The 20,747-nt window shown below is 44.6% G+C and overlaps 1 protein-coding gene across 1 annotated transcript in view; it reads left to right on the top strand.

Moving 5' to 3' along the window:
- Nucleotides 1–20,747, top strand: part of antxr2a (ANTXR cell adhesion molecule 2a) — a 303,824-nt gene that overhangs the window by 63,999 nt on the left and 219,078 nt on the right. The window lies entirely within an intron of this gene.

The following is a 20,747-nucleotide window of genomic DNA, read 5'->3' as shown; positions in this document are numbered from 1 at the left end:
AAAATGCCCTTTCTCACTGTTACAAGAGCACCCAAACAACCCATATGTTTGATAAGCATTACACATGTGCATCTTCCCACTGTTTTAAGGTCCTTGCTTCCCTGATCACAATGATGACTCATGACATGAGAAGAAGTTTCAAGATTCCCTAATGAGAGCCTTCCTGGCAGTGTTGTGATAATTGCAGGTTTCTTGGTCATTTTATTGCCTGTAGAATGCAGCACACAAGACAGTTCATATTAATTTCCTGTTAAGTATTTGCTGACATAAGTTATTAACCTTTACTATTTGTTCCACTTCCTTAATCCTTGTGTTCCAACAAAGATCAAGCTAACAAATTCAATATTGGCCAATTTGACTCAATCCCATCGTGTCTTTTGTACACCCTGACAGCATTTTAGGAATAACTATAATTTTCGGCTGTATTTAATGAATAAACAGCTGCATTATCAAGTCAGGCTTTTCAGTCCATATTACAAAAGCCAGTTGGAATGTATTGCAAAATGTATGTACCTTAAAAAAATACAGTGGGAAGCTCTGATTTTGCTTGAAAAATAACCTGTTTGGGCATGCTACAGTTTAAATTTGTGCGCATAAGAAATTAAAATGAGCATGATAAGGTTTTCTCTGAGATTAGTTGAAAGTTAGAATAGTCCATTATTGGATAGTTGAAAATGTTGCTTTGCATTTGGAATCCTTGATGTTTACATTACCAAATCAACATGAAGGTGTTGATATTAACTCCAAGTGGGCTTCAGGCCTATAGGGGTGGATCGCATACAAATCACACTGGTTGCCCTACATTTCAGGCTGGGGGCCTTTTAAGTCTATTGATTCTTTTTTAAAAATTCATTCACAGAATGTGGGCTTCGCTGCCTGAGCCAGCATTTACTGCCCATCCCTAGTTGCCCTTGAGATGGTGGTGGTGAGCTGCCTCGTGGAACCGCTGGAGTCCATGTGGTGTATGTACACCCACAGTGCTGTTAGGAAGGGAGTTCCTGGATTTTGACCCAGTGACAGTGAAGGAACGGCGATATATTTCCAAGTAAGGATGGTGACTTGAAGGGGAACTTCCAGGTGGTGATGTTCCCATCTAACTGCTGCCCTTGTCCTTCTAGATGGTAGTGGTCGTGGGTTTGGAAGCAGCTGCCTAAGGAGCCTTGGTGAATTCCTACAGTGCATCTTGCAGATTGGACACGCTGCTGCTAATGTGTGTTGGTGGTGGAGGGAGTGAATGTTTGTGGATGTGCCAATCAAGCGGGCTGCTTTGTCATGGATGGCATCAAGCTTCTTGAGTGTTGAGGGAGCTGCACTTATCCAGGCAAGTGGAGAGTATTCCATCACACTCCCATCACACTCCTGACTTGTGCCTTGTAGATGGTGGACAGGCTTTGGGGGGTCAGGAGGTGAGTTACTCCTCACAGGATTCCTAACCTCTAACCAGGTCTTGTAGCCACAATATTTATATGGCTAGTCCAGTTCAGTTTCTGGTCTGTGGTAACCCCCAGGATGTTGATAGTGGGAGATTCAGTGATGGTAATGCCTTTGAATGTCAAGGGGCATGGTTAGATTCTTTCTTGTTGGAGATGGTAATTGCTTGGCACTTGTGTGGTGTGAATGTTACCTTCCACTTGTCAGCCCAAGCATGAGTATTGTCCAGGTCTTGCTGCATTTGGACATGGACTGCTTCAGTGTCTGAGGAGTCGTGAATGGTGCAGAACATTGTGCAATCATCAGCGAACATCCCCACTTCTGACCTTATGTTGGAAGGAAGGTCATTGATGAAGCAGCTGAAGATGGTTGGGCCGAGGACACTCTCCTGAGGAACTCCTGCAGTAATGTCCTGGAGCTGAGATGACTGACCTCCAACAATCACAACCATCTTCCTTTGTGCTAGGCATGACTCCAACCAGTGGATCGTTTCCCCTCTGATTCCCATTGACTCCAGTTTTGCTGGGGATCCTTGCCACGCTTGGTCAAATGCTGCCTTGATGTCAAGGGCAGTCACTCTCACCTCATCTCATTCAGTTAAATGACTGCTGGTCTACGTGTCCCCAGGACAGGTGGGAACAGATCAGGCAGACAAGAACATCTGCCAACTTACAGGTGATTAGTGGGAAGAGGATTTTGAGAGGGTTTTACTGGAGGTAACAGGGGTAGGGGTGGGGGGGGGGGGGTGGTGGGGTGGGGGGCGACAATGGCTGTGACTTTCTTGGTGGGACACTCTCAGCCTGGTGGGAAAGCTGCAGTGGCTTCCCCACTCAGGCATTCGCTAAAATGCAATAAAGATCCTGTTGATATAATAGGATCCCAATTTGATTAAATTGTTGAGGCTGTTGCCTACTTTAGGTGGGTGCTTCATCCATTTGCAGGACCATACAACTTAAAATTAGAAATGGCAGGCAAGATCCATTTTTATACAGGCATGTAACTTGCTTGGTTTCTGCAGGTGGGTAAGATCAAAATCAACACAATGTTTGTCAGGTTTCAGTGCAGTTCTAATTGGACACTTGCCTGCAAAGCACAACTGCATATTGCTTAGCATTAATTTTATACTGGTTTGGTAATCTCACTTAAAGGTCATAAGGATAGATAGTAATTGATGAAAGAAGAAATGAATGTATTGAGCCAATTTTATATTGTTTGGATGAAATACGGAAACTAAATGTTGTTATGGTTGAGGATGACACAGTTATGTGTTGGGATACCACAAAGCATAAATGTGTGTCATCTTGAGCCACATTTAGGAGATGTCTGGGAAAGGAATTGAATTGTTTCCTTTTGATTAATCATTGTGGGAAATGATAGTCGAGCTGGTGATTCACCACTTCAGTGAATTGAAATGTATCCGGATTTATTGCATCTCTTGTATGTCTATTATTCCAACATCTAGAGTTTAGCATCATAAAGACAGATGAATGCTTAAAATGTTTGTATGATATTCATCTATTGTTTAACACTGATGTTAACCTGTTTAAATGTGTTAATACATCTTAAAATTTTGGACGAGGAATGTGATATGAGGACATTGAGCATTTGTCTGTTAACTTTTGAGGTTCTTAACCCTTTAGTGGTCATCAGTATATCAAATTAAGCTTGATTTTTGCTACTCATGGGAATTTACTGTAATTGATTCTAATGCTTATTTGTTTGATCATGCTCGTTATTCAATTTTTAAACATTCATTCATAGGAATGCGGGCATCACTGGTTAAGGCAGCATTTATTGCCCATCCCTAATTGCACTTGTTCAGAGGGCATTTAAGAGTCAACCACATTGCTGTGGGTCAGGAGTCACGTGTAGGCTAGACCAGGTAAGGACAGCAGATTTCCTTCCCTAAAGGACATTAGTGAACCAGATGGCTTTTTACAACAATTGACAATGGTTTACTAGTCATCATTAGACTTTAAATTGTCTAATGATGACTAGTAAACCATTGTCAATTGTTGTAAAAAGCCAACTGGTTCACTAATGTCCTTTAGGGAAGGAAATCTGCTGTCCTTACCTGGTCTAGCCTACACGTGACTCCTGACCCACAGCAATGTGGTTGACTCTTAAATGCCCTCTGAACAAGTGCAATTAGGGATGGGCAATAAATGCTGCCCTAGCCAGAGATGCCCACATTCCCACGAATGAATAAAAAAATTAAATCTTGAAACGTATGCTTTGAACTATGTAATGTTGAGTAGTTTATGGCAGCTTTTAAGTCTCTATATTAGCTTAGATTTTAATGGAGTTTTGTGTTTCGTTTTATTGGCTAGGAACTGGCCAATTATAGAATAGAATGGGCCAGTTCTTTGATTGAGGTTAACTATATTGCTAGTGTGCATGTCCAGACTGTGTACAGTTTTAAAACAAAAATTGATATGGAGTTGTAAAAGAAGAGGGAAGATTGATATGTTGTCTAGCGAAAATATTTTGGGCTGGTACCAGGCGAAAAAGAACTAGAAGAAAATTCATTTCTTTAGCAGTCAAATTCATTACCTTGTTGAGCATACCAGAACAGACAACAACACAAAGTGGTATGTGTGAAAGAAGGAAATAAACAGATAATAAATATTGAAAATGTGCCATAAGTTTGGCTAAAATCTGATAAGTGTAGATAATTAATGCAAAATTGGGATTTTAAAACCGATTACCAACCTGGCAATCCTCCAAAAGCACCTATTGCCTCAATTTAAGGTTTATACAGGATGTAGAAAAACTGTTTGCAAATAATGTTTGATCAAGAACGTTTAAGCAAAACAAATGAAAGTGATTATAAGATTTTGCATTTATTTTGAAACTACTTAAGACCAAATTCTGGGAAAGTATTGGATTTCGTGATGGTGTTCACCACTGAACTTGTATCAAGCTATGAACTAGCCAATCACAAAACCCCCTTGGCAGGAATTTGTGTTTGAAGGAGGAGGATTCCCACCCCCCACTCCAGCGCAGTTTTCGTGAGGCCCAGCATTGCTGTGTAGCGTGGGTAGAAAGGGAAGATGATAATGGTGCAGTGACTGAAAGCTGTACCCATAAAATCTGGATGAACAAAGCTTTTGCACTAAACAAAGGATTAATTAAATTTATTTGATAAGAATCATTTTACAAAATTAAAAATTAAAATATATTTTTAAAAAGTGTATTAAATTTGATCAGAATCATTTTTTTACGCATTTTGAGGAGGTTGGATAAATCATTTTAAGAAGCGATATATTGAAGCATGCCTGATGGATCATGCAAAAATGTCATATAGATTTGACATTTTAATTGGATGTTTTCACATTGATATTTTGACGAGATTTATCTGATTTGTTCAAAGAATCATTAACATGAAAACAATGAAAAAAGTTTGATAAATCTTGTTAAAAAATAAGTAAAAGGCAGGTTATTCAAAAGTCATTTATATGAATCCATTTTAAAATTTAAAGGCATCTTCCTGTGCCGGCGTCATTATTAAATATTGTGAAATAAGGGGAGGCTCCTGAACACCTGGAAATATCAACCCTAAGGTTTGTCTGCATGAATGGTTTGTTGTTATTTGCCCAAAGTTTCACTTGTCCCACATACCTGTCATTTTAAATCCACAATTGAAATTACGTGAGGCCTTATGTGTAATGTAGATTAGCCCACTGCAGCTTGTGGATTTACATGTTGCAGCGTGCCAGTTCCTGGGCCTGTCAACAATGGTGCATGCTGAACGCATCACTGTAATTGGCAAAATCTGAGCTGCGTATCCTTTTAATTCAACATATTCTCTACAATCGTGTACATTTGGAGGGCTGGGTGGCTGGGGGTGGTGAAGGCGGTAGTGGTGGGGAAGCATTGTTTATATTACATCATCTGGACAAAAATTCTCAATTTGCTTTGAATATTTAGTATGATTCATGTAAATTACAGTGTTTAGAAATAAAGAGAATGTGATTTCTTAGTTTCTTGAGTGATGAGTCTTTGGCATTTTGTCTGTCTGTCTCTCCTCTACCCTCACCCCAGCCCCATTTACATGAGAAATCTGTTGTGTGTTAATGCATCTTTAAAGTAGTAGTGGGAAATTTTATTTCTATGCATCATGCTAAACCACAAAAATGATTTCTCTCCCAAGCGTGTAAATATCCCAACAATATCTGTGTAACCGATTAATAAATGGTAACAAACCTACAAAAAATACTAAGCGATTCATGTCTAATCATCCATGCATATTGCGTACTTCATTAAAAATTTTTTAAAAATGAAATAAAGATGGGTTTTGACAAAAAGCCATCGACCTGAAACATTGGGTGGAATCTTGGCCGTTTAATCCTTGCCGAACAGTGGGACCATTCTGGGGTCAGGAACCCACTAACTAATGTGTACATCTTGCCATTGCTGTTCCCCAGAGCAAAGTAATTATCATCCCATCGCAGGATCCCTGACCAATCAGGGAGGGTGGGCCAGATGCTGTGCCCATTCTGTCCAAAGAAGGACTTCTAATGAAGGGGAGCATGGTTACAAGGGTTACAGAAGCCCACCAGCAATAGGATTTTTGAGGCTGCAGCTTCCACCACCCATCGTACCACTGCACCACCATCACCCCTCATCACCACCCCATGCTCCCAGGTGTCTCACTCCTGTCTGGAGGTCTCACTGTGGGATCAGAGGGGCTTCAGTGAGATGATCTTTTCCAAGGATGGGAAGAGAAGAACAGCCTCTCATACCAAGCAGGTGCAGATGGACGTGACCATGAAAGTCAGAAGTAGAAGTGTAGTTGCTCTAACCTGGCGCCAGTGCACCAAGAGGATCCAGAACCTCAGGAAGGCAGGAAAGGTGAGCAGCACTTTCAGGTGCCAACCCCTACACCTTGACTTTCCATCATTCTCCTGCACAGCATTCCTCAGAGCAACACACCCTGCTGTTCCACTCATTCCCCACTCTCCACCATCCTCCTCACATCTCCATTTGAACAACCAACACTCACAATCGCTCTCATTCTGTTTTCCCACTCACATCCATACCTCATAGTCACCCTGTTGGTGTTGGGGGTGGTGTGGTTTCTGCTCTTACTCCTCAGCAGAGGTGGAGGAAGGTGCTGCTGTATAAACTGCTCCTAATCCATGCTGAAACCTGGCAGCAGGGAAGTACAGCTGAAGGTGAATTAAGTGCTAGATGGGTGAATTCCCCAGACTCAAGGGACGTGCCAGAGGACTGGAGAATTGCAAACATTACACCCCTGTTCAAAAAATGTTGCAAGGATAAGCCCAGTAATTACAGACCAGTCAGTTTAACTTTGGTGGTGGGGAAGCTTCTAAAAACAATTATTCGGGGTAGAATTAATAGTCACGTGGAAAAATGTGGGTTGAAATGGAAGAGCCGGCATGGATTTCTTAAGGGAAAATTGTGTTTAACTAACTTGTTGGAGTTTTTTGAAAATGTAACAAAGTGGGATGATGAGGGTAATGCTGTTGATATGGTGTACATAGACTTTCAAAAAGCATTCAATACATGCCACACAACAGACTTGTGAGAAAAGTTATAGCTCATGGAATGAAAGGGATAGTAGCAATGTGGATACAAAATTGGCTGAGTAATAGGAAACAGCAAATAATGGTTAATGGGTATTTTTCAGTCAGGAGGAAGGTTTGTGGTGGAGTTCCCCAGGGGTCGATATTGGGACCCTTGCTTTTCCTGATATATATTAATTATCTATATCTTGGTGTGCAGGGGACAATTTCAAAGTTTGTGAATGATACAAGACTTGGAAGCATTGCAAAGGGTGAGGAGGACAATGTAGAACTTCAAAAGGACATCGACAAGTTGGTGGAGTGGGCAGATAGGTGGCAGATAAAGTTCAATGCAGAGAGGTGTGTGGTGATTCGTTTTGGTAGGAAGTTAATGGTGAGATGATCTGAAATAAGGGGTACAACTCTAAAGGGTGTGCAGGAGCAGAGGGACCTGGGTGTATATATGCTTAAGTCATTAAAGGTGGCAGGACAGGTGAAGAGAGCATTAAAACATACAGTATCCTAGAATTTATTAATCGTGGCATTGAGTCTAAGAGCAATGAGGTTATGCTGAACTTGTATAGGACACTAGTTAGACCTCAGCTGGAATATTGTGTACAGTTCTGGATGCCACATTATAGGAAGGATGTGAACGCATTGGAGAGAGTGCAGAAGAGGTTTATAAGAATGGTTCCAGGGATGAGAAATTTCTGTTATGAAGATAGATTGGAGAGGTTGGCTCCTTAGAGAGGAGAAGGATAAGAGGAGATTTCTTAGAGGTGTTCAAAATCATGAGGGGGCTGGATAGAGTAGTCAGGGAGAAACTGTTCCCGTTTGTAAAAGGATCAAGAATGAGAGGGCACAGATTTAAAGTGAGTGGCAGAAGAAGCAAATGTGACATGAGAAAAAAAAAAATTCGCACAGCGAGTGGTTTGGGTCTGGAATGTACTGCCTGGAAGTGTGGTGGAGGCAGGTTCAATCGAGGCATTCAAGAGGGCATTGGATGATTATTTAAATAGAAACAATGTGCAGAGGTACGGGGAAAAGGCAGGAGAATAGCACTGAGTCATAATGCTCATTTGGAGAGCTAGTGCAGACATGATGGGCTGAATGGCCTCCTTCTGCACAGTAACAATCCCCTTGTTCAAAACAGATTGATTGTGTGAAATGATCTCCGAGAAGTTGGCATTCAACTGTCAAGCAGTGAATTTGCTCTCTGAGAGAAGTGCTTTAACTAGCAGCCTCTCACCTGGCCAACGCTGGAGCTCTTCAGCGTGACTGATTAAAAACCACCGGCATTAAACAGGAAATTAGAGATGCATGTAACAAGGTTGCTACAGTGATCATATGTGACTTTAATCTACATATAGACTGGGCAAACAAAATTAGCAATAATACTGTGGCAGATAATTCCTGGAATGTGTAGGAGATAGTTTTTTAGACCAGTATGTTGAGGAACAGACTATCCTAGATTTGTTATTGTGCAATGAGAAGGGGTTAATTAATAATCTTGTTGTGTGGGGTTCTTTAGGGAACAGTAACCATAACATGATAGAATTCTTCATTAGGATGGAAAGTTAAGTAGTCCGATCTGAAACTAGGGTCCTAAATCTTAACAAAGGAAACTACAAAGTTATGAGGCGTGAGTTGGCTAAGGTGGGTTGGGAAACTTCATCAAAAGACATGATGGTAGATAGGCAATGGCTAATATTTAAGGAACAAATGTATTCATTGCAACAGTTATATATTCTTTTCTTTCGCAAAAACACAACAGGAAAAATGGCCCAACCATGGCAACAAAAAAAATTAAGGACAGTATTAGATCCAGAGGGGACTCATATAAAGTTGTTAGAAAAAGCGGCAAGACTGAGGATTGGGAGCAGTTTAGAATTCAGCAAAGGAGGACCAAGAGATTAATTAAGAGGGGAAACATAGAATATGAGAGTAAACTTGCATGGAACATAAAAGTGGACTGTAAAAGTTTCTGTAAGTGTGTAAAAAGATAAAGATTAGTGAAGACAAATGTAGGTCCCTTAGAGACCAAAACGGAAGAATTTATAATAGAGAACAAGGAAATGACAGAGCAATTAAACAACTACTTCAATTCTGTCTTCATGGAGGAAGACACAAATAACTTCCCAGAAATATTAGGGAACCAAGAGTCCAGTGAGAAGGAGGAATTGAAGGAAATTAGTATTACAAAAACAATAGTGCTGGAGAAATGAATGGGACTGAAAGCTGATAAATCCCCAGGGCCTGATAATCTACATCCCAGGGTACTAAAGGAAGTGGCCATGGAAATAGTGGGTGCGTTGATTGTCATCTTCCAGCATTCTGTAGATTTTGGAACAGTCCCAGCAGATTGGAGGTTGGCAAATGTAACCCCACTATTTAAAAAAGGGAAAATGCTAGAGTCTATTATAAAGGATTTGTTAACAGGATACTTAGAAAATATCAACAGGATTCAAGAAAGTCAGCATGGATTTATGAAAGGGAAATCATTTTTGACAAACTTACTGGAGATTTTTAGGACATAACTAGCAGAAGAGATAAGGGTGAACCACTGGATGTGGTGTATTTGGATTTTCAAAAAGCTTTTGATAAAGTCCCACATAAGAGGTTAGTGTGTCATTCCGATCTGTAGTTTGGTGGGCGCGCGCACACCGAACTGTCAAAGGCCTGTTAAGGCCATTAATAAACCAATTAACCAAATTGACAGGGCTGCCAGTCCACCCTTAAGGTTGGTGGGCAGGCGAAGAGTCCAAGTGGCCTTCGCATTTTTCATGAAACCTCATCCACGGGCGGGATGAGATTTCATGAAGGGTTTATTAAATTAATATATATTTTAAACATATCATAAATGTGTCCCAGCTCATGTGACGCTGTTACATGAGAGGACATGTGTAAATGATTTTTAACTTTATTTTGAAGTCTCAAATTGAACTTAATCTCCCTGAGGCATGGAGCTGCCTCAGGGAGATTTTTGTGCTCTTTCGCGCGCATGTGCGACAGAGCGCAGACCCTGACTCTCCCTCCTCCCCCCGTGCTGAGCGCTACCGGCCGTGCGTCACGCTGGGCGGGCCTTAATTGGCCCGCCCACATAAAATGGCGGCATGCAGCTGATTGCGGGTGGCGATCAGCTCCGTGCCCGCTTCCGACCGGCCCGCCCGACAGGCAGAAGATTCTATCCATGGAATTGGAGGTAATATATTGGCATGGATTGAGAATTGGTTCGCAGGCAGGAGACCAAGAGTAGGATTAAACAGGTCTTTTTCAGAGTGGCATGCGGTGACTAGTGGGGTACCACAGGGATCAGTGCTTGGGCCCTAGCTATTCACAATATATATCATTGGTTTGAATGAGGGAACCAAATGTAATATTTCCAAGTTTGCTGATAACATGAAACTTGGTGGGAATGTGAGCGATGAGGAGTGTGTTAAGAGGCTTCAAGGCGATTTAGACAGGTTGAGTGAGTGGGCAAATACATGACAGATGCAGTATAACATGGATAAGTGTGAAGTTATCCACTTTGGTAGGAAAAACAGAATGGCAGAGTATTACATAAATGGTGGTAGATTGGGAAATATTGATGTACAAAGGGACCTGGGTGTCCTTGTACACCAATCACTGAAAGCAAGCATGCAGTTGCAGCAAGCAGACAAGAAGGCAAATGGTATGTTGGCCTTCATTGCGAGAGGATTTGAGTACAGGGACAAGGATGTCTTACTGTAGTTGTACAGGGTCTTGGTGAGACCACACTTGGAGTATTGTGTGCAATTTTGGTTTCCTTACCTAAAAAAGGATATACTTGCTATAGAGAGAGTGCAGCAAAGGTTCACCAGACTGATTTCTGGGATGGCAGGATTGTCGTATGAGGAGAGGTTGGGTCGACTAGGCCTGTATTCACTGGAGTTTAGAAGAATGAGAGGAGATGTCACGAAACATATAAAGTTCTGGCAGGGCTGGGCAGGTTAGATGCAGGGATGAGATGATGCTTCCTCTGGCTGGGGTGTCTAGAACAAGGGGTCACGGTCTCTCGATACAGGGCAGACAATTCAGGACTGAGGTGAGGAGAAACTTCTTCACTCAGAGGGTGGTGAACCTATGGAATTCTCTACCACAGAGGGCTGTGGAGATCAAATCACTGAATATATGTAAGAAGGAAATAGATTTCTGGACTCTAAAGCATCAAGGGGTCTGGGGAGAGAACGGGACTATGGTGTTGAGATAGAGAATCAACCATGATCATATTGAATGGCGGAGCAGGCTCAAAGGGCCGAATGACATACTCCTGCACCTATTTTCTATGTTTCTATAGGGAAGGTGAGGCCCGCTGGGTGCCACCTCCCGCCCTTGCATCCAACACCCCTACCCAAATTATCTTTGTCTTGGGTCACTCCACGGCCCTTGATTCCGGAGGCTGTTCTTTTGGCAGCAGCCACGGCCTCCCCAGTAACTCCACTGAGCACAAGAGCTGCTGGTCTCTGATTGACTGGTAGCTCTTGCTAGGTGAGACTTCTGCCCAGGATCTTGATTCCAGGGGAAGGCCCGCTGCTGGCTTTGCCACTGCCTGATTGGCTTGTGGTTCAGCAGGTCTTCCCGAATAAAGGCAGCACTGGTCTTTCGCCAGCACTCCAGCCAGCAGGAGAGACCCCTGAACCCCTCAACAAGATTCTGTCCCAAGGAACAATGTTCTAAACCAACTAGTTTGCTTTTCCATTTTGATTCTTGTTTCCATTAATATACATTGTATTTAGCAGTTGGTTTTTACTAAACTGAATCAGGAGCTTGTGTGTGGGTGTGTGTGTATTTTATGTGTTTTTTAAAGATCTTTTACAAAATCCATTTGGTACGTTTTTAGCCATTCCAGCCTTTTAATTTTGTGGTTAGGTCTATGTTCAGAAGTGCAATTTCTTTGCTGAGATTGAGGCAAATTAAAAGGTAGTTATTTTTGATCAAAGTAAATCCTTGGGAAAATGAGGCTATGAATTTGTATTTAGAGAAATTCTATCAACATAAAGCTTGCCAAGCATCTCAAAATTTGTCAGATGGCTTAATATAATGCATCGTAGGTTTGATGGCCTAAGCTGCTCTTCCACAGTTTAAAAAAAATGTATTGTGTTATTCTAATGCAAATATATTATCTTGTTTAGTGCTGCCTTTGGTAATAGTGACAGCTTTATGTATCAAATACTTTAGTGGTGTCTGAAATACAGCAGTAGACTTTCTTGACATATAAACTCCAGCATTTTGGTTAATAAATCCAAGAGGGGGCTTGTATACTATAAGTACCTGTGAACCATAGAACAATATCTTGTGTGAAACTCATGGATTGGAAAGGGCCAACGTGATGCAGTAGCCTAAGTAAATTAAAATAGTTGCAGCAAATGAGCAGTAATAATGGATGACACGTTGCAATGATGAAAGCTCTCAGAATGCTTTATCAACAGCATAAGGGTGAAAGTTACAATAGTGAATACTATTTGTGTCAATTACTCTGAGAAATTTTCTGAGTACTCTGGAAAATGCTTGCGTGCACTTAAGGTCAATTTACACTCCTTTTCGATCTGGTTCATCTTTTCGATGAGGTTTATTGTTAAACCTAAACTGCATTTGCTAAAATGCAGACTTGCATTTATATTCCCAAAATGGTTTGCAGCCACTGAAGTACTTTTGAAGTGTAGTCAATGTTGAAATGTAGGAAACATGGTGGACAGTTGCACAACAACAGACTTCCACAAACAGAATGAGATACATGACCAGATAATCTGCTTTATTGCTGGTGATCGAGGGATATATGTTGGCCAGGACACTGGGGAGAATGCCTCAGCTCTGCTTTGAATAGTGTCCTGGGGTTTGATAGGCTTAACATCTCATCCAAAAGATGGCACCTCCGACAGTGCATCATTAGTATTGCATTGAATTGTCAGCCTGGATTTTGCAGTCAAGCCTTCACAGTGGAACTTGACCTGAAAGGTGAAAGTTGCTAGCAGTGATCCACAGTCCAGTCCAACCACCAGAGGGTCTGACTCTAGGGACGGAATTTTCCGTGCCCGTTGGCAGCGGGTGTGTTTGACGGCGTGAGTGGACAGTATGGCCAAAAATCGGTTTCACAATGTCGTGAAACCAGTTGCAATCGTCCACTCTGTCTGCCGCTGGACATCAGGAACCTCATTGTAATATATCTGCATATCATTATAAGCTCAGCTCGCCGAAATCATCCCCCCCCCCCCCCCCACCCCCACCCCCAATAGATCATCCGAGCATGCCAGTGCCATTGCACGCCAACGTGTTTTACAACAACATATAAAAGGCCCGCACTTGGCGGGCTGCACTTTGAGGGGAACTCGGAGCTGAGTGCACAGTAATGTTGTGCAGCGCTCGTGAGTATCGCCTGTTGGACTTCAAGGTTGAGGTGCCACAGATTCAGGCGAGAGCACAGGCAGGTCACTTTTTCCCATCTAGCTGACAGTGCAGTGCTGGGCTGGGGCAAGGGCTGCCCTGCGATTGAGGTGACTTCAGGGGTGGGGTAAAGGGCTGCACTGCTGTTGATGGTAGTGCACAAGCACGTGTCGGGATGGGGTGTGGGGAAGCAGCCATGCATTAGGGAAACCTTGTATAAAGTGACCATTCCTCTGCAGCAGAGACAGTTCAGGTGCAATCACATGAACATGCGAGGAGTCTGTAGCTTCTCTGCCCACTCAAGCAATGCAGAGGCATGAAAGTGTCACCAAGTGCTCCAGAGCTTTTCACCCCTCGGGCACAGACTGCAAACTAATGAACGTTTTGGTGGACTGCAGAACATTTGGACAACTGCGCACGTTGTACAGTTTCCTTGCCAAAGCACTCACAGCCCCTTGCAATGTCATCATTCTGGTTTGGACCAGCCTCCCCCATGGTCAAGCTAACAGTGCAGCCTTGCAGCGCGGGTTAGGAGAATGCCTGAGCTAAGAGCACAGCACACACATGTTATGACATAGCAGTTGGTAAAGGCTGAGTTATTTGAAATTCCAGAGAGAAACCTTAAACAACTGTCATAACCTATATTTTCAATTGGTATGTTTGAGATGCAATTCTGAATTTAGGAATAAACCACCAAGCCTCCAGAGGTTTCTATGTAAATTAAATTAAACATTTATTAATTTAACAAGGTATTAAACACATACACATGTCTACAAATTACTATTATAATAACTAGTATACAAATCCCCAAATTAATCACTCCCAGGTAATCTTCCTCAAGGCAACAATAACCCATAGACTTAAACAGACACCAGGCAAAGCATATTTCATCTTACAAATTCAAAATGAGGTTCCTTTTCAATTTGTTCCTTCGCAGGCACAGTGGGTAGGGTTTACATGCCCCTGACCCACACACACAAACTCATTCCTGTATATACCTAGCCTTCCCTTTGAATGCAAATTCTCATGGTATCACCAGACCCTTTGAACTCCACCTCTTCTAACAATAAAACCTCTTTCATAGTACCAATTTTATTAGTAATATAAGCATATTGTTTGGTGTCTCTTAGCTAGGTGAAAGATTTCACCCTCAGTCTTTGAATGGTTTATTCAACAAAATGCAAAAGTATTCTTTACTTTACTGTTTCACATCTCAAAACTACTATACATCAAAGCACCCAGAGTAGCTGGCTTTAATCCAATTAAGACACAGGTGCCCACAGACACAGACCCTACTGCAAGTCCAATTTAAAATAATTTCCAATAACATTATATACATTAATATCCCTTCACGACAGTCGTCCAATGGGCAAAGCTTCCGCCAGTCGGACAGGTAAAGTGGGGCACAGGTGGGTGGGGTCTCGGGCAGCCATGCAGTGCACTAAACCCTGGCCATCCAAGTGGTGGCCAGCACTCTCTGGGATGCATTAAGGGGCCTTCAGACTTAACCAAAAGAGGCTCTTAGAACACCCAGATGCGCGCATCTCTGTCTTTCATCCTGCAGGAGGAGTACTGCAAGAGCATGGAGCATGGTGGACTAGCTGTATGCCTCATGACTTACAGAGAATGGCAACAAAGGAGAAGCTCTGTGCAGCCAGGTGCCTCTGTCACTCTCAAGGAGCAACACCCTTGGAGAAGGGGTGGCTCGGGCTTCTGTACACACAACTGAAAAGCCACAGTGACCGTTGCTGGTCAGCGCCTAGCTAGACCCAAGGTCTATAGATGCTGCCTGTAGATGACCGAGAACCAATGTCACCAAAGACTGCACTTGCCTAGGGAACTGGTCGGTTAGATCTGCCAGCTACTGTAGGATTTGGCGCCGTGGGTACATGGAGGGCATCAACTGCCCATGGCCATGAAAATGACTGGGGTGCTCAATTTTTACACCAGTGGCTCCTTTCAGGGCTTCACAGTTGACTTCTGTGGGATATCACAAGCCTCAACACACAAATGCATCCATGAGGCCACGGATGCCAACTTTGCGAGGGCACACAACTTTGTGCATTTCTCCCGGGACCAAGAGAGCCAGGATGCAAGAGTGATTGGATTTGCCCAGATCTTGGGTTTCCCACAGGTGCAGGGTGCCATCGACTGCACTCAAGTAGCCCTCAGATCTCTGTGGCAACAAGCAGTCAACAATGTCAACCGCAAGGGCTTCCACTCACTGAATGTTCAGCTGATGTGCGGCCACCACAAACTCATCCTACAGGTCTGCGCGCAGTTTCCAGGGAGTGTACACGACTCGTACATCCTCAGTCGGTCACAGATCCTTGATGTCTTCCGGGGTCCACAGAGGCTACAGGGATGGTTCCTCGGGGACAAGGCTACCCGCAGAGGCCATGGCTAATGACAGCCGTACAGCAGCCTCAGACTGCAGCAGGGTGACGGTACAATGAGGCTCATGCAGCAGCTCACAACTTGGTGGAGCAGACCATCGGGATGCTGAAAATGAGGTTCCGATGCCTGGACCAGTCTGGTGGAGCCCTGCAATACAGTCCGCAGAGGGTGTCACACATCGTCATCGTCAGCTGCACCCTTTACAGCCTGGCGCTGCAATGGGGAGAGGAGCTGGCTGAAGTGGAGATGCGGGGGCTGGAGGTCTCCTCTGATGAGGAGGACGTCGACGGGTCGACAGTGATGAGGGTGATGAGGTTCTATAAGGCGATGATGACACAGGTGAGGCTGTTGCACTGGGCAGATGAGGCAGGAGCACTTGGGAGGCCCTCATAGCTGCTACATTTATGAAGGATAATGATGACATGCAGTGAGGAGACCCCATAGATCCTCACATCTTATTTGTGAACGTTTGACTCCAGTCTGGTTGAGGGCAGCGCACATACCCTCTGTGAGAGTGCTCTTGTCGTGGGGATGCAGTGGAGGCCTTAATAGTCATTCTATTGCCCGAGGATGATGACGACATGCAGTGAGGACACCCCGTAGATCTTCACATTGCTCCTGTGACTGTTTGAATCCTGCCTGGCTGAGGGAAGCTCACTTACACTCTGTGATCAGGGGCATATCGTGGAGGCACAGCTGTGAAATTTTAAATGCATCTGATCCCTTGTCCGCCTTCAGTACCTGACCCCTTCAGGAGCACAGAGTCACTGGTCACAGATGCTGAAGAGATGGGGGAGCCAGCCCCTCCTTAAAAGTGCTGAGAGCACACAGAGAGAATGCGCAACTCTGTGACGCCTGCCCACTACATTCTGGCAGCAATGACCAGCACCATCAAGGTGCAGGCATCACTGGTGTGTCCAGGGAGTGTGAGGCCGGGCCATCACTTTCGTCTGAAGGAATGAGACACCTACCTTTATCGTGTGCAGGACCCAAGGTTTCACATCTGAGTGACATGAACACTGCTCATCAGAACAAGGAGCCATAGACAGGGAGACTTTCTTGGGAGTTTGTTTGCAATAGTGAACATTATATACAGATGATTAACACCCATGCTCAAAAAAAAACGGACCACGTTTACATAGGGTGTTGTAGGCTGCACTCCCTTTTTAGTTATTTAAAAAACCTTTTGTTACTATTTTGTTTGCACTTCAGTCCCACGCTCCAGATCTACGGACACCCGGTGCGGAAGGGGGTCGGGAAGGAGGAGGACCTCCTCGTGAACCTGCTCCTGGGCCTGGCCAGGTTGGCCATTAACAGGTCCAGGCAGCGGGCGATCGAGGGGGGAGTCCCGCCCGATTGTTTGTCCCTCTTCCGCGGCTACGTTCGCGGCCGAGTGTCCCTGGAGAGGGAGCACGCGGTGTCTGCCGGCACCATCGAGGCCTTCCGTGCCCGGTGGGCACCGCGGGGACTGGGGTGTTTTGTTGACCCCTTTAATCACATCTTGGTTTAATGTTTGTAAGGTTCCTTTAAACTTTGTCCTTGGTTTTACAGCTGACCTGACTTAGGGGCTGTGCCTGATTTATCCCTTGTTTTTGTTAATTTAGTTAATTGTTTTAACTCTACAAGAGTTACATCATCTTAACCTTCCTAACACTGCTGTTATTGGTGCACCCCGGCCATCCACAGCGGAGGTGGAGGCAGCCTGCTGACTGCTATGCCCTGTCTGTGATGACGTTGACGGGTGTCCTCTGGAGGGCCGAGACCTGGAAGGGCCCCGGCCTGCTTTCTGGGTCCTGCTGTGTGGCAGTGGCACCCTCCTCGGCCTGTGCAGCTGGAGCTGCTGAGGTCACAGGAAGAGGAGATTCGTATGGGCCGGACACTCCCAGAGCCACCTGAGTGGATGGCCCTGGGATGTGCACCTGGTGATCCTCTTAACTATGGGTGTCCAAGGATCCCTGGCTGACTCCTTGAGGAGAAGGGGTAGCTGGAGTGAGATCGAGCTGTCCCACATCCCTCTTGGGTACACACTGTTGAAGGCCAACTATGGCGTCAACAATGGAGTTCTGCCCACATAGCAGTGCAGGAGTGATGTTGGCAATGCTGGCGCAATTACCTTAGCCTGAAGGCGGACAGACTCGTCCATTGTGCCTTGTAATCTGAGGAGTGCAGCGGACATCCCTTCCTGATATCCCCGAGTTTGCCTTTGCAGCTCCAGCAACAAAGACATAACTGAGTCCAGAGTCTCGTCATCCGACTCGCACTCGGCAAATTTCTGGCCTCCAGCAGTCCTCCGAATGCCGGGGACCTGGGGAATCCCTGCCTCCGCCTGCTGTAGATCAATAAGTGCAATGTGCTCACCAGATTGTGATCCCGAGGTTACTCTAAAGCTAGGTCCCACCGAGGTGTGTGTCTCTATGCTGGTGGAGGGTGTGGGTGAGCGCTGTGACAGGACTTCAATGAAGGTGCATTCAGATTCCTGTTCAGAGGTTTCTTCGGGGCTTGATTGAAGGCCCTGGGCTGTGGACTCCTTCGGCTGTTTGTCAGATGTGCCTGCAAAAGCAAGGGGAGATAATTAGTGCATGGCAAAGGACTGCGGAACAGGACACATCATTCACAGCATGGTTGTCTGATGGATGTTGCACTGCTGGGATCTTCACGTGTTAGAGCACTGTTGACCTCACCGTCAGTACAGGAATGGTCCAGATTGTCGCTAGCCAGCTGGATGGCTTTGTTTTCAAAGTCCGTGAGGAACTTGATTTCAGGCATTCCTCCACCAGTCTGTGACCTCTCCCTGTTGTTGTGTGCCAGCTTGTCCTGCATAAATAGAGATGGAGAGAGTGTAAGGAAAATGCCTGCCAGGCCAGATGATAAGTCTGTGTGGGTGGAGAGTGGTCCAGTAGAAGGGATGAGGACAGTAAAGGTTTGCATGAGAGAGTCAATCCCTTGAACTGGCAGTGAGTGAAGGCCCTGTGGATGTGTGATGGGTTTGTGAGTGTGTGAGTTGAGAGTGATGAGAAGAGTGTCTTAACCTGGCAGAGCGGAGGAGACCATTCATCCTATTGCGGCACTGGGTGGCTGTCCTCTTTTGCAGGGCGTTGGCGCTGACCACCACTGCCATCACCCCCCAAGCCAGATTGGTGATGTTTCTACCCATCCTGCGGCCAGAGCGGGGGTAGAGGACATCACGGTAGGCCTCCACTGTGTCCAAAAGGTGCTCGAGGGACTCGTCATTAAATCGATGGGGGGGGTTGAAGTCTTCTTGCTTTTCGGGGTCATGTCTTCTTTGCAACGTGGGCTGGAAGCACTGAGTTGTGCACGCAGCTACACTTTAAATATGGCGCCCAGCGTAATGAATCGGCAAGGTGATGGCGGGTGGGTGAATGAGACCCCACCCGTCATCGAAACAGCGTGTTTCCTGGGAAAGAATAATTCACGAGGTGGGATTGGGATGAAATGGCGTGGAAAGCCACTGTAGTGGCCGGTGAGTAAAATGTTCTTTTTCACGTCCACTACCGCACTTAGTGCAAATCTGCGACGATTCTGCCCTAAATGTATAAGAAAATGGCAGACTTGAAGTAAGTTGTCAAAGTAAAGCTACCTTATTTCAAGCAGCCATCCTCAGCATGTATACTACAATAACCTGTAACCCTTTCACTACTGCCCAACATGTGATATTTATACAGCCCTTTGGATTCTTCCCGTCCATATCCATCCTGCAGCATGTCACAGAGATACCTCCCAACCTCCAGCTGAAACTGTTGCCTCACTGAACTCTCAAAGGGACATTGTGCTATGGTTCCTTCAGACATAACCAAACTCTGTGATGCACATTCATAACTCAGGAGATGGTCTGCAGACTGAGCACGAATCGGTCATCTCTGGTGTTGTCTGGCATCTTTGTTCCTCTTTGCTACCTTCTATTAAATCATGACGGAGGGGAACACCGCAAACAATCCTCAAAACTTTCAGGCTTTTGAGAATGGAAGAGTTGGAATTGCAGCTGGCAGATGTATTCCTAAAATGGTAGAACTTAAGCACAGTTAAAAGTTAAAAAGGTTTTAACTTTTAACACACCATCCTGACTTGGAAATGTATCGTCGATCCATCCCTGTGTTGCTGCAGCCTCGAAGATCCATGTGCTGGTGGGCTCTTATAACCCATGATATTGCCCCTTCAGTTGGAAATCTTTCTTTTGACAGAATGGACATGGCATCCTTGATTGGTTGGGCAGCCCAGAAGAAGGATGCTAACGTTGTAGCTGAGTTAATGAGCCATGGCTAAACCCAGCCATTAATTGGTTCCTCAAACCGAAAATTGTTCCGCCATTCCAGCAGGGAATGAGTCCAGAAGACTCCACCCTTTAACTGTGAAAGTTAGCTTTGTATTAGAATGCAGAAATCATCACAATTTGGATAAATATAAGTATTATAGGCGAAGAATATTTTTGGCATTATTGAACTTCAGTTCGCTTTCCAGCATGTACCACAAAATTATAGGTTCTACTTAGTCAGACTTGTGAAAAATCAGAAGATTTTGTGGGATAGTGTGCCAGTAAAAACATTTGCTTCAAAATTATTTTAGCCAACTAACTTGGCTATCTGCATTCTAAAATAGTTTTGTCTAAATAGCTTCTGAGATTGTGTTTGTGGGCACAGCTAAATATGGCAATACATAACGTGGGTACAGTTTAACAGCAAGCATGGAATGGGTGTATGGGCAATGGGCGGAGTGCTGGCGGAAGGCCCAAGCTATGTATCGTAGCCTGGCTGAGCATCCTGCTGCAGCTTGCAGTACACTAGAGCATTATTGGGGAAGTCTGCACTTGCTACAGTGGGCCTTTCCCAAAAAAGGTGATGCAGGCTCCAGCTGGCTCTCCAGATGGTGGGTGAGACCCCATCGCCCCTATTAAGTACCACCTTGGCATCAAATCTTTGGCATAATACCCAAAATAGCCTGTGATCTTTAGTGTATATTGATTTGCTGAAGGCT

The sequence above is a fragment of the Cetorhinus maximus genome, chromosome 1 (genome assembly GCF_964194155.1).
Source record: "Cetorhinus maximus chromosome 1, sCetMax3.hap1.1, whole genome shotgun sequence".
NCBI lineage: Eukaryota > Metazoa > Chordata > Chondrichthyes > Lamniformes > Cetorhinidae > Cetorhinus > Cetorhinus maximus.
This window is presented reverse-complemented; position numbering and strand designations above follow the sequence as displayed.